This window comes from Orycteropus afer, unplaced genomic scaffold (genome assembly GCF_000298275.1).
Source record: "Orycteropus afer afer isolate SDZICR_OR568_19922 unplaced genomic scaffold, OryAfe1.0 scaffold00169, whole genome shotgun sequence".
Classification (NCBI taxonomy): Eukaryota; Metazoa; Chordata; class Mammalia; order Tubulidentata; family Orycteropodidae; genus Orycteropus; species Orycteropus afer.
The window spans coordinates 6,677,802-6,688,918 of record NW_006921756.1 but is presented as its reverse complement, the minus strand read 5'-3'; the positions used below and the strand labels follow the sequence as shown (position 1 = coordinate 6,688,918).

At 38.5% G+C, this 11,117-nt stretch overlaps 1 protein-coding gene across 1 annotated transcript in view; it reads left to right on the top strand.

Moving 5' to 3' along the window:
* The window catches only part of AGBL4 (AGBL carboxypeptidase 4), a gene marked incomplete at its 5' end in the record, with an annotated part of 1,767,058 nt that overhangs the window by 644,591 nt on the left and 1,111,350 nt on the right, over positions 1-11,117 (top strand). The gene's annotated exons all lie outside the window — the stretch shown is intronic.

The window sequence follows — 11,117 nt, the reverse complement described above, 5'->3', positions numbered from 1 at the left end:
GGCTACATGCAGGGTCCAAGTGTGCCATAGGCTAGAGACCACTCTCAAAGGCTTCTCCTTACATACAGGAAGCAGACCCTATCCTAAAGGCAGCTACTCAGCTGCTTGTGGTAGATCCCACCATGGAGTTGATTGCCAGTCTCATTATGGGGAATAACTACCACCAGTTGCCCAGCCACTCTACCAGGCCCAGCCAAGTTGACACACAAACATAACCACCACACTTACCAAGAGCACTATGAACAGAAATTAGAAAAACAATAGCATATACTGTAGCCATTAAATGATGACATAGTTAGGAATAAATCCAACCAGAAACACAAAACACCTATACAAAGAAAATTATACAACATTATCATAAAAGAAATCAAAACAAACCTACATAAATGGAAGAATATACCATGCTCATGAATAGGAGTACTTAACATTGTGAAAATGTCAACACCACCCAAAGAAACCTACCTATATAATGCAATCCTGACCCAGATTCCATCTTCATTCTTTAAAGAGATTGAAAAACTAATCACCAACTTTATATGGAAGGGAAAGCACTACTAAAGAAGAAGAACAAAGTAGGTAGCCTCACAGCCCAAAATCTCAAAACCTACTATACAGTCACAGTATTCAAAACAGTCTGATATTGGTACAATCACAGACACATAGACCAATGGAACAAAATTGAGAACCCAGGAGTAAATCCATGGACCTCTGGACAGCTAATCTTTGACACAGGGCCAAATCTTATTTAATGGGGAACAGATATTTCTTTAATAAATGGTGCTGGTAAAACTGGGTATACATTTGCAGAAAAATGGAACACGATCCATATGTCACACCATATACTAAAAATAACTCAAGATGCATCAAAAGCCTAAATGTGAAACCTAAAACAATAAAGATCACCAAAGAAAATATAGGGGCAAGCTTAGAGTCCCAAATACAAGGCATAAATACACTATCAAACATAAGCCCAGATAGTAGAAGACAAACTGGATGACTGGGACCTCATAAACATCAAACATCTATGTACATTAAGAGATTTTGCCAAAAGAATAAAAAGAGAACCTACAGATTTTTGGGGAAAAAATAGCAATGACATATAGACAAAGAACTAATCTCCAAAATTTATACAAAACTTACACTTTAACAACAAAAGGACAATCAAATTAAAAAACAGGCAGAAGAGCAGAAGACATGAACAGAAACTTCACCAAAGAAGACATTCAGGCAGCTGACAAACAAATGAAGAAATGCTCACACTCATTACCCATTTAAAATAAAATAAAAACGTCACTGCCCTTGAGTTGGTTCTGACTCATAGCAACCCACTTTAGGCTTCTGAGGCAGTATCACTACGGATGTAGATTACCTAGTCTTCCTTCTGAGGAGTGGCTGGTGGGTTTAAACTGCCAGCCTTCTGGTTAGCAGTCAAATACCTTAGGCACTATGCCACCAGAGCTCATTAGAGAGATGCAAATCAAAACAATGAGATATATCATCTCACCCCAGCATTAATAGCAAAGTTCAAAAAGAAAACAACAAATGCTGGAGAAGATGTGGAGAGGCTGGGTGGGATTTTAAAATGGTATAACCACTGTTGAGAGCATTATAGCACTTCATTAAGAAAGTGGAAATAGAAATACCACATACTCCAGCAATTCTACTACTAACTATATATCCTAGAGAATTAAAAGCTGTGACATGAATAGATACATGCACAGCCAAGTTCACTGCAGCATTATTGACAACAGCAGCAAAAAGATGGAAACAATCTAAGTGCCTACCAGAGGATGAATGGATAAACAAACTAGGTTACATACACACAATGGAATACTACACAGCATTCATCATTTTATGATGATGAATCTGTGAAACATCTAATAACATGGATGATACTGGAGGACATTATGATAAGTGAAATTAGTCTATCACAAATATGAGAGCACTACTGTGAAAAGAAAAGGTTTACACACAGAAAGAATCGCTCTTTAAAGATTTCCAGGAGTGGGAGGGGAAGGAAGTAAATCATTAACTAGAGGATAGACATTTAGTAACTTGGGCGAAGGGAAAGGCAATATACAAAAAAGGGAGAGGTCATCACAAAAATATCAGTGCAGTGGAAGAAATAATGAGGAGTACAAGTGTTAAAGGCAACAAAGGTGAATATTGTTATGTAAAGAATCTGACAGTAACAGTAATTACAATAATCTATGTGTGGGTACATAGACAGGAATGTGAAGGCAAATGAGACTACACCCATGAATATACATAGGTTTGAGCATATTTCTACATATGTATTTATAAAGGCACCAAATACATCCATTAATGTAGCTGAGCATACAAGGGCCAAGTTAGGAAAACTTCTTTGTCATAACCAAATACCTTGAAAGAATGAGTCACTTGGTATGGGGACTCAGGACCATAGTCTCAGGGAATACTAAAGTCAATTTGCTTAACATAGTCCACAAAGACAATGTTCTGCATCCTACTGTTGTGACTAGTGACTAAGATCTTAAAAGCTTGTGTGCAACCATTTAAGGTGCAAATTTTGGTCTCTCCCTGTCCAGAGCAAAAAGTGAAAAACACCAAAGATACAGGGAAACAATTAAGAGGATTGATGGACCACAACCTTGAAACCAGAAGAACTAGATAGTACCTGGCTACCGCTGTTGACTGCTCTGAAAAGGATCATGATAGGAAGTCCAGGCTAAAGTAGGAGAAAAATGTGGAAAAAAATTCAAAATTACAAGAAAGACCAGACCTACAGTTCTGGTAAAGATTGGTGAAACCCCTGACATTATGGCCTTATAGACACACTTCAATCTGGAAACTAAACTGAACTCCCATGACTCAACTTTCAGAATTTGTACAGGCTAAATTAAGGCAAGCTTGTAAGGTGAACAGTTATATCAAGAGAGTATGCACTCATTAGAACAATCAGCCATACCAGATCAAGAAGGCAGAATTTTGCCCATGGATAGATTGGGAAGTGAGAGGAGATGGGAAGGAAAGATAAAGGGAAGTGGTAGATATGGGGAGGAAGTGAAAGATCCTGTTGCATTGTGGAGATTGCAGTGAATGTTTACAAAACAGAATGTGTGTGGATTGTTAAATAGAAAACCAACTTGCCATGTAAACTTTCACCCAAATCACAACTGAAAAAAAGGAAAAGTATAGAGAAATATTAGACTTTGTCTTGCTTACTTTGGACACATCATCAAGAAAGACAAGTCACTGGAAAAGAACATTATGTTTGGTAAAATAGAGGGTTGGCAAAAATGAGAGAAAACATTAAGGAGAGCAATGGACTCAAACATACCAAATACGAAGATGGCACAGAACTAGTCAATATTTTATTATGCTACACATAAGGTTGCTATAAGTCAGAGCCGACTGTATGGCAACTAACTGTATGGCTGGTGAGAGAGACATTGCTTAGGGGACACTGAGCTTCTGTTAAGGGTGATGGGAAAATTTGGAAATGGGTGATGGTGATGGTCACATATATGGTGAACATAGCTGGTGTCACTGAATTGTATGTAAGAGGAATGTTGAAATGGCAAATGTTTCATTACATATATTTTTACTACAATTAAAAATAAATAAATATATCCATTTCCATGATACACATTTGAATTTGAGGAATGGTAGGCACTGAAGAGCTTGGGAGGATTATTAGATCTCTGTTTAGGAGGAGAGAGTAGAAAATGGTGCATTGCACTGAGACGGCTAATAGGATAAGAAAAATAGAAGGAGATCTGAGGTAAGGAAGGGAGATAATGTGTCTGTTTTTGCACAAGAGCCTGTGGGACACCCAGGTCGAAGAGTTTAGCTGTAAATTGGCCATATAATCAACAAAATCAAGGAAGTAGATGGAGATTTTATAGTCACTAAGACAAGGGAAATGGTTGAAGCTACCTCCAGAGATGTAGCGTAAAGAGAGAGTAGACTCTTCCTTCCTTCTATAGCAGCTCTAACAGGCACAATAATAGAGCAGATCATTAAATATTCAACAAAGTTTGCAACAGATAAAAAAGCAATTTTGTCTAATTTCCCTAAATATTAATATAGTAGTGTGCCTTAATCCTGTCATTATCATAAATGTTTATTCAAGTTAAATATTAAACCCTCTGATTTGTTAGGATTTTGGTGTTTTGCATCTGATCTCACTTTGTATCAAGGCTGGAAATCTGAACACATTGAAAATGTTTGGTACTAGTATACTGCTTTTGGCTATCCTTTCAAAAAGTTTCTGAAAGGAAGGAGTATGGACTTAATTAACAGATGAACCTGGGTTTCATTCCTAGCTTTCCTACTTTCCAGCTATGTTACAGACCAGTTGCTTAATCTTGCTAGGCCTCACTTTCCTCATTTCTATATAGCAGGTATGATTATATTGGACATGAAAAGAGAGAACATAAAACACTTAACATAATGCCTGTTATTGTTGTTAGCTGCTGTTGTGTCAGCCTCCAACCCATGGCGACCTCATGCACAGTTGATTAAATTAATGCCTGATCCCGCATCACCTTTATGATCTGTCGCAGATATGACCATTGTCATCCATAGAGTTTTCACTGGCTAATTTTCAGAACTAGATTGCTGGTCTTTCTGCATAGTCTGTCTTAGTCTAGAAGCTCCACTGAAATGTGGTCAGCATCATAACGACATGCAAACCTCCACTAACTGATGGATGGTGGCTGCATGTGAGGTGCATTGGCCAGAAATCAAACTTGAGTCATCCACATGAAAGGTCAATTAGAAAATACTCAGTAAATGCCCATTTTCTAGGAATCCAGTTCTTAGTGTGTGATCTCTTAGCACTGAGCCATTGCTCTCTTCCAGAGACCACTGGCTCTGGATTGTCTGGCAGCAAGCTGGTCCAAACCATACAAAACTTACTGCCATTGAGTCAACTCCTACTTATAGTGACCCTTTAGGACAAAGTTGTTGTTGTTATGTGCCATGGAGTCGGACCCGACTCACAGAGACCCCTCCTTGGGTTTCCGAGGCAGTATCACTACAGAAGTAGATTGCCCCATCTTCCTTCTGAGGAGTGGCTGGTGGGTTTGAACCACCAGCCTTCTGATTAACAGTCAAGTGCCTTAGGCACTATGCTACTAGAGCTCCCAAAGGACAAAGGACAAAGGACAAAGTAGAACTTCCTAATAGGGTTTCCAAGGCTGTAAAATCTTTACAGAAGCAAGCTGCCTTGTCTTTTTCCCAGTTGAGCAGCTGGTAGGTTCGAGCTGCCAACCTTTTGGTTAATAGTCGAATGCTTTAACCACTATCCCACCAGGGCTTCTATGTAAGTTGTTGTTGTTGTTGTTGTTGTTTTGCCGTCGAGTCGGCCCCGACTCATAGCGACCCCTCCTTGGGTTTCCGAGGCAGTTAACACTACGGAAGTAGGATTGCCCAACCTTCCTTCCGAGGAGTGGCTGGTGGGTTTGAACTGCCAGCTGTCTGGTTAGCAGGCAAGTGTCTTAGCCACTATGCTACCAGAGCTCCCATGTAAGTTGTTAGGAGGGTCAAATATGTTCTTGGTGGCTACTAGTCTTTGAAGCCCCAAGGATATGGAGCATTTGTCTGGGATTACTCTATAACCCATGAGCATCCAGTTTGCTTATGTCATAGATGGGCCACACCAGGATTTTTTTACTGAGAATGAACTCCCAATTAACTGAATTCTTTGAGCTTTGGTGAGCATGGTTCACCAAAATCAACTTGGCAGCTTTTCTAACTGTCCAATCAAGAGAGCCCATTCTTGTTGTGGTAAGTGGGGTGAACTTGAAACAATCCCATTTTGGGACTAGTGGAACTGTGTGATTAATCTGCCTGATAGGAAGCCTATGTAATGACTTTTCTGTTTGGTCCTTTAGTGTTTCATTCTAGCTATGAGGACAGCAAGCTGAACAGCATATATATTTGCAGTTGTAACCTTTTTTCCTTCTTAAGAATGGAACTCAAACATAGCATTATAAGACATACAAGAGAAGAAAAGTTCTATTTTTTTGTTATCCAATCTACAAAAATTTTCCCTTGCTATATATATTTGGTTTGAGTATATATAGGATAGGCAGAGTCTCTGCTTTTGAGGCAATTAGAGTCTAGTGGGAAAGAAGAAACTTAAATGATTCCAATATTGACAGCAGGACTTGTGCCCAATTCTACATCTTTGTATGCCTTCTGGCACCCAGAGGCTTGCACATAACTGGTACTCAAATAAATTTTAGTTGAATGGATGAAAGGAGTCCATAATGAGTCTTAGGCCTTCCTTATACTTCTGCATTTAACATATTTGCCATCTGATTGTTTTGCTTTCCTTTCCATATCGTTTCCTGAATCTTTTTTTCTTTTTCTTTTGAGTGATGACACAGGTATAGGGAAACATACAATATGCATTTGCACATGGGCACATGACCACACCACACACACATAAGCATACACTCTGGATGCTTGATCTACTGTAAAGGAACTTGATTTAAAAGTTCAGTAGTTCAACTCCCTGCTGCTCCATCCTAACTCAACCTTTTTCTCCTTATTTGCAACTTCTTTGTTTAAAATACTCTTCTGCTAAGTGAATCCTTGTTGGACCATGAACTTATGGAGAGTAGATTGTGTTTGATTCATCTGTATACTGCTAGTGCTCATTACAGAGCCTGGCACAGAATTGGCCCTGTTCTAGTTTGGTTGAACAGCAGAGAAATACTGAAATTTTTGGTAGTGTTGGATTCCAGGTTCATGTAAGACTTGTTATCAGGCCAGAAATGTGAGCTCTCAAGCTCTTCCTTCATTTTTCTGTTTCTCCCAATTTTCTTCTGCCTGCTCAATGATGACTAAAGTCCTTTGAATGGGTCTGTAACTACATTTTTTAAAAAACAGACTTCCAAGTGAGAGAGAACAGAGCCTGGACTTCATAGGAAAGTATCAAGGACACAGGGTTATGCCACCTTGTACCAGTATTTTCTTAATATGTACTGTTTACAAAGCATATTTGATGCTCACAATTGGCCTTTAATAAACCAAACCAAAACTAAACCCACTGCCATTAAGTTGATTCCTACTCATAGTGACCTCCATTGGGTTTCTGAGGCTATGAATCTTTGTGGAATTAGATTCCTTCATCTTCCTCCCATGGAGCAGCTGGTGGGTTTGAACCACTGAACTTCTAGTTGGTAGCCAAATGTCTTACCCACTACACCACCACAGCTGCTTGGCCTTTGATGTAGTTATTGGTGGTGTTATGTGCTGTCAAGTCGGACCCGACTCATAGCAACCCCGCCTTGGGTTTCCGAGGCAGTATTACGAGGCAGTATTACTACGGAAGTAGATTGCCTCATCTTCCTTCCAAGGAGAGGCTGGTGGGTTTGAACCACCAGGCTTCTGGTTAGCAGTCAAGTGCCTTAGCCACTATGCTACCAAAGCTCCTTTGATAGGAGGGGCAAATATTTATTCCCCTTTTATATATATGAAAGTTGAGGGTCATTAAAGCTGAGAGCCACATAATGATATAATAGGAAAGACTTTATCCCAGTTGGAGAAAGACCAGTACTCTCCTCTTTTTCATCGTTTCCCTTTCTGTCACTATTTTGATATTTCCAGGTACCCAAACCCCCATCATAAGTCTCTAATCTAATACAAGACCTTCTCAGACTCTCCTCACCAGCTTATCAAAATTTATTCTTCTGTGTCCTAGGTTCTCAAGGCCAAGATCTGAACTGGTTAGGCTCAAAAATGATTTTCTAATATGTTAAATATCAGTAATAGCCAAATGTGACTTCTAGATTTTCCATTTCCCCTCATCTATGAAAGCCTGTCCATATGGATGTAGGATTTGCATTGAGATTTTTCAAGCCTCTCAGTGTCCGCAGTGCTCTGCCACACTCATTTGAAGGTGTAGATCATCCCTTGGAAAAGAGCACAGAACACATGTACTCTAGATCTATGCCAGGTGTAGTGTCTAAGGCATTTGACTGCTAACCAGAAGGCTTGTAGTTCAAATCCACCAGCCACTCCTTGGAAGGAAGGTTGGTCAATGTACTTCCATCATGATAATGCCTTGGAAACCCAAGGAGGGGTTGCTATGAGTTGTATCTGACCCAACAACAGTGAGTTTGAGTTTTTGAGTTTGAGACCTATGCCAGAAACTGCATCCTGAACTCTCTTGTTAGCCACCTATTAACAAAATGATTATTTTGTTAAATGGTGGATGGTTATTTGGAGAATATTCAGTCCAGCTATTTCTCTAAAAGTATAGAAATTATTATTGGATCAAGATCTATCATTATTAGGAAGACATATACTTGGACCAAATTGCTTTAGATTGTTTTGTCTGTTGTACATCTGGGGTGCACTGAGACCTGTTTCAACATTTTATGTAGGGACATCACAAAAAAAGAGAAAAAAAAGGGGAGAGGGACACCTTACAAGATATGCTGGTGCTTTTACTCTTAAGAAGTTTACTGAGTCATTGGCCACGTCCTCTATCAATTTCTATATGTAGAGCACCACATAGGCTCATTTTGGGAGAAAAGTTTCACTTCCTCTGAGGAATAAAGATAAGTTTTATACACAGAATATATAAGTCTTAGCTGTTGTATGACTGATAAGAAACTCAAAGCCAAGTTCCTGACTTATTGATATCCTCCCTCTGGGCCCTTATGACCTATCCACTTGTACTCTATTCCCCTTGCTTCTACATTTGACCTGTTTTTCTAATCTTAATTTTTATTTTATGTTCTTTTATGTTACAGTTCTATGGTTTTACTTCCTTAGGTTTCCTCAAATCCTTGTGGAATGAGGCAGGCATAAACTGACATTACAAACATGCATACATATATAAGCTCGGCATTGTATCCGAGATTACCCAAAGAGGAAGGCAAAGGTGCAAATGTCAGTCACTATAACTGGCTAATAGGTGAAATGATATTTGTTGTTGACAGATGTTTTTCTAATTACATGACTCAGAGAGGCCCTGGTTTTCTTTAAAATCAGTCCTGTGAATTTGGGCCACAGCTGAATGGCTACAAAAGACCAACTCCAGAAATCAAGATTTTGGTATTCCAGACTGATTCTTTCACTGTCTTGCTCTGGATCATTGGGTTGAATGTTTTATCTTGGTCTTAGCTTCTACTGTATCTTAAAAGGAAAAATGATGTTTCCTTGATGTTAAGATGTATCCATCATATAATAATTTAATAAGGGTTGTGTTGAGTTATCAACTTCTCAGGAAGAGAAGTATCATGTTGATTGTAAGACACAGTTTTATAAATAAAATGTAAAAAAATAGATCTGTGAATGGAGGAAAAATGATGAAGGGACGTTTTTCACAGGGTTTCTCTTACAATCATATGTAAGATAAAAAACAAGAATGTAATTTGTGAATGGTTAAATACTACAAAAATGTAAGGAATATAATACAAGATAAGAAGTAGGTGGCTGATGATATTGAATCCTTCTCTTTTTCCAAATTCTGCATTTTAATTTTATCTTTTGCAGAAATTTATTGTCCCCTTTTGAAGAGTTGTCTTGGAGATGAGGAAGAAGACTTAAGTGAATTAAATATATAGAGAGACTATCTTGTAGTTTAGTGTGAGCTTGTACTTTCTAGAAGTCAAAAGCAGTCACTGGGGACTTAGATGAATTTAAAGGCATTGAGAACTCTGTCACAAGTAGAGCATGTTGAAGGAAGGAATCCATCACTGGAGAGAGTTGGATGTGGCCACTAGGCCTAATTATAATACTTAAATTAAATTACATTTTTGTTTTAAAACAAAAGTCTTTCATGAAGATGGTTGTTTTTCATGATTTACAGAACAGTGAAACCCCATTAGAATTGGATGCATTGAGGGGAGAGATTTCTAAGTACATTTACAAATCCTTCCCCTAGTATATTTTAGCCCTTAAATTAGTGAACATATTGTTGGTGACTGAGAGCTTTTGCAGGGCAAGGAGCAGGTGGCTTCTATTTCTGTGTCTTATATTTAGTGTAGGATTGGGCAGACAAAGGAACCTTAGTGAATTCTTAGTAATTAATTGAAAAAGCTACGTACAGTTTGATTGCTTGTAAAGGGTCAATTTCTCCACAACTTGCTTTACATTCATTTAATCTTCAAAGTACAGCAAGCCTCTGACACAGGTAGCATTTTAATTTAGAGATGAAGAAACAGAGCTTCTGAAAGAAGCAGAGCCTCTGAAAGATGTGCCCCTGTACACAGCTTGAAAATGAGGAAACTGGGATGCAAACCCACAAGTTTGTAGCTTCTAGAGGAGAACTGCAGAGAAAGAATGGAGGGGGATCTTTGGGTAACAGGGCATTAGATCTGCTGAAGACAGGGCAGCTCTACTCTGAAGAGAATTACTTGAGGTTGTGTTGGGCAATAGCATAGGGAAAAAAGCAATATATATTATATATATATATATTATATATATATATACACACACACACATATATATATGGAGAGAGAGAGCGCACTTCATGGTAAGAATTATGTTAAGCTCTGTAATAGGTATTTTCTAGTTTAATTCTCAGAGATAGCTATTCTTATTCCTCTTTTATTGAGGAAGAATTTGAATCTCAAAGTATTTAAGTAATTTACCCAAGACAGTGTAGTTAACTTACCCATAAAATTTTCATTGGCTGATACTCAGAAGCAGATTACCTGGTCTTTCTTCCTAATCTATCTTAGTTTAGAAGCTCTGTTGAAACCTGTCCACTGTTGGTAACCCTGCTATTTTCTGAAATACCAGTGTTATAGCTATAGCTACCAGCATCATAGCAAGCTGCAAGCCAACACAGTATAACAAACCTGTACATGGATTGGAAGGCAGTTTGAGTAGTATAAAGGGATAGATATTATATGGTTTTAACTTGGTGGTCTTATTTACTCTGGATATGCTATCAGGGAGACCAGTCCCTGAAGAAGGACATCATGTTTCATAAAGTAGAGGGTCAATGAAAATGAAGGAAACCCACAATGATATCTATTGACACAAGAGGTACAGCAATGGACTTTAACATACCAATAATCATAGCAATGGTGCAGAACTGAACAACGTTTCATGCATAAGGTTGCCGTGAACTGGAGCCCACTTGATAGCAGCTAAAAACAATGGCA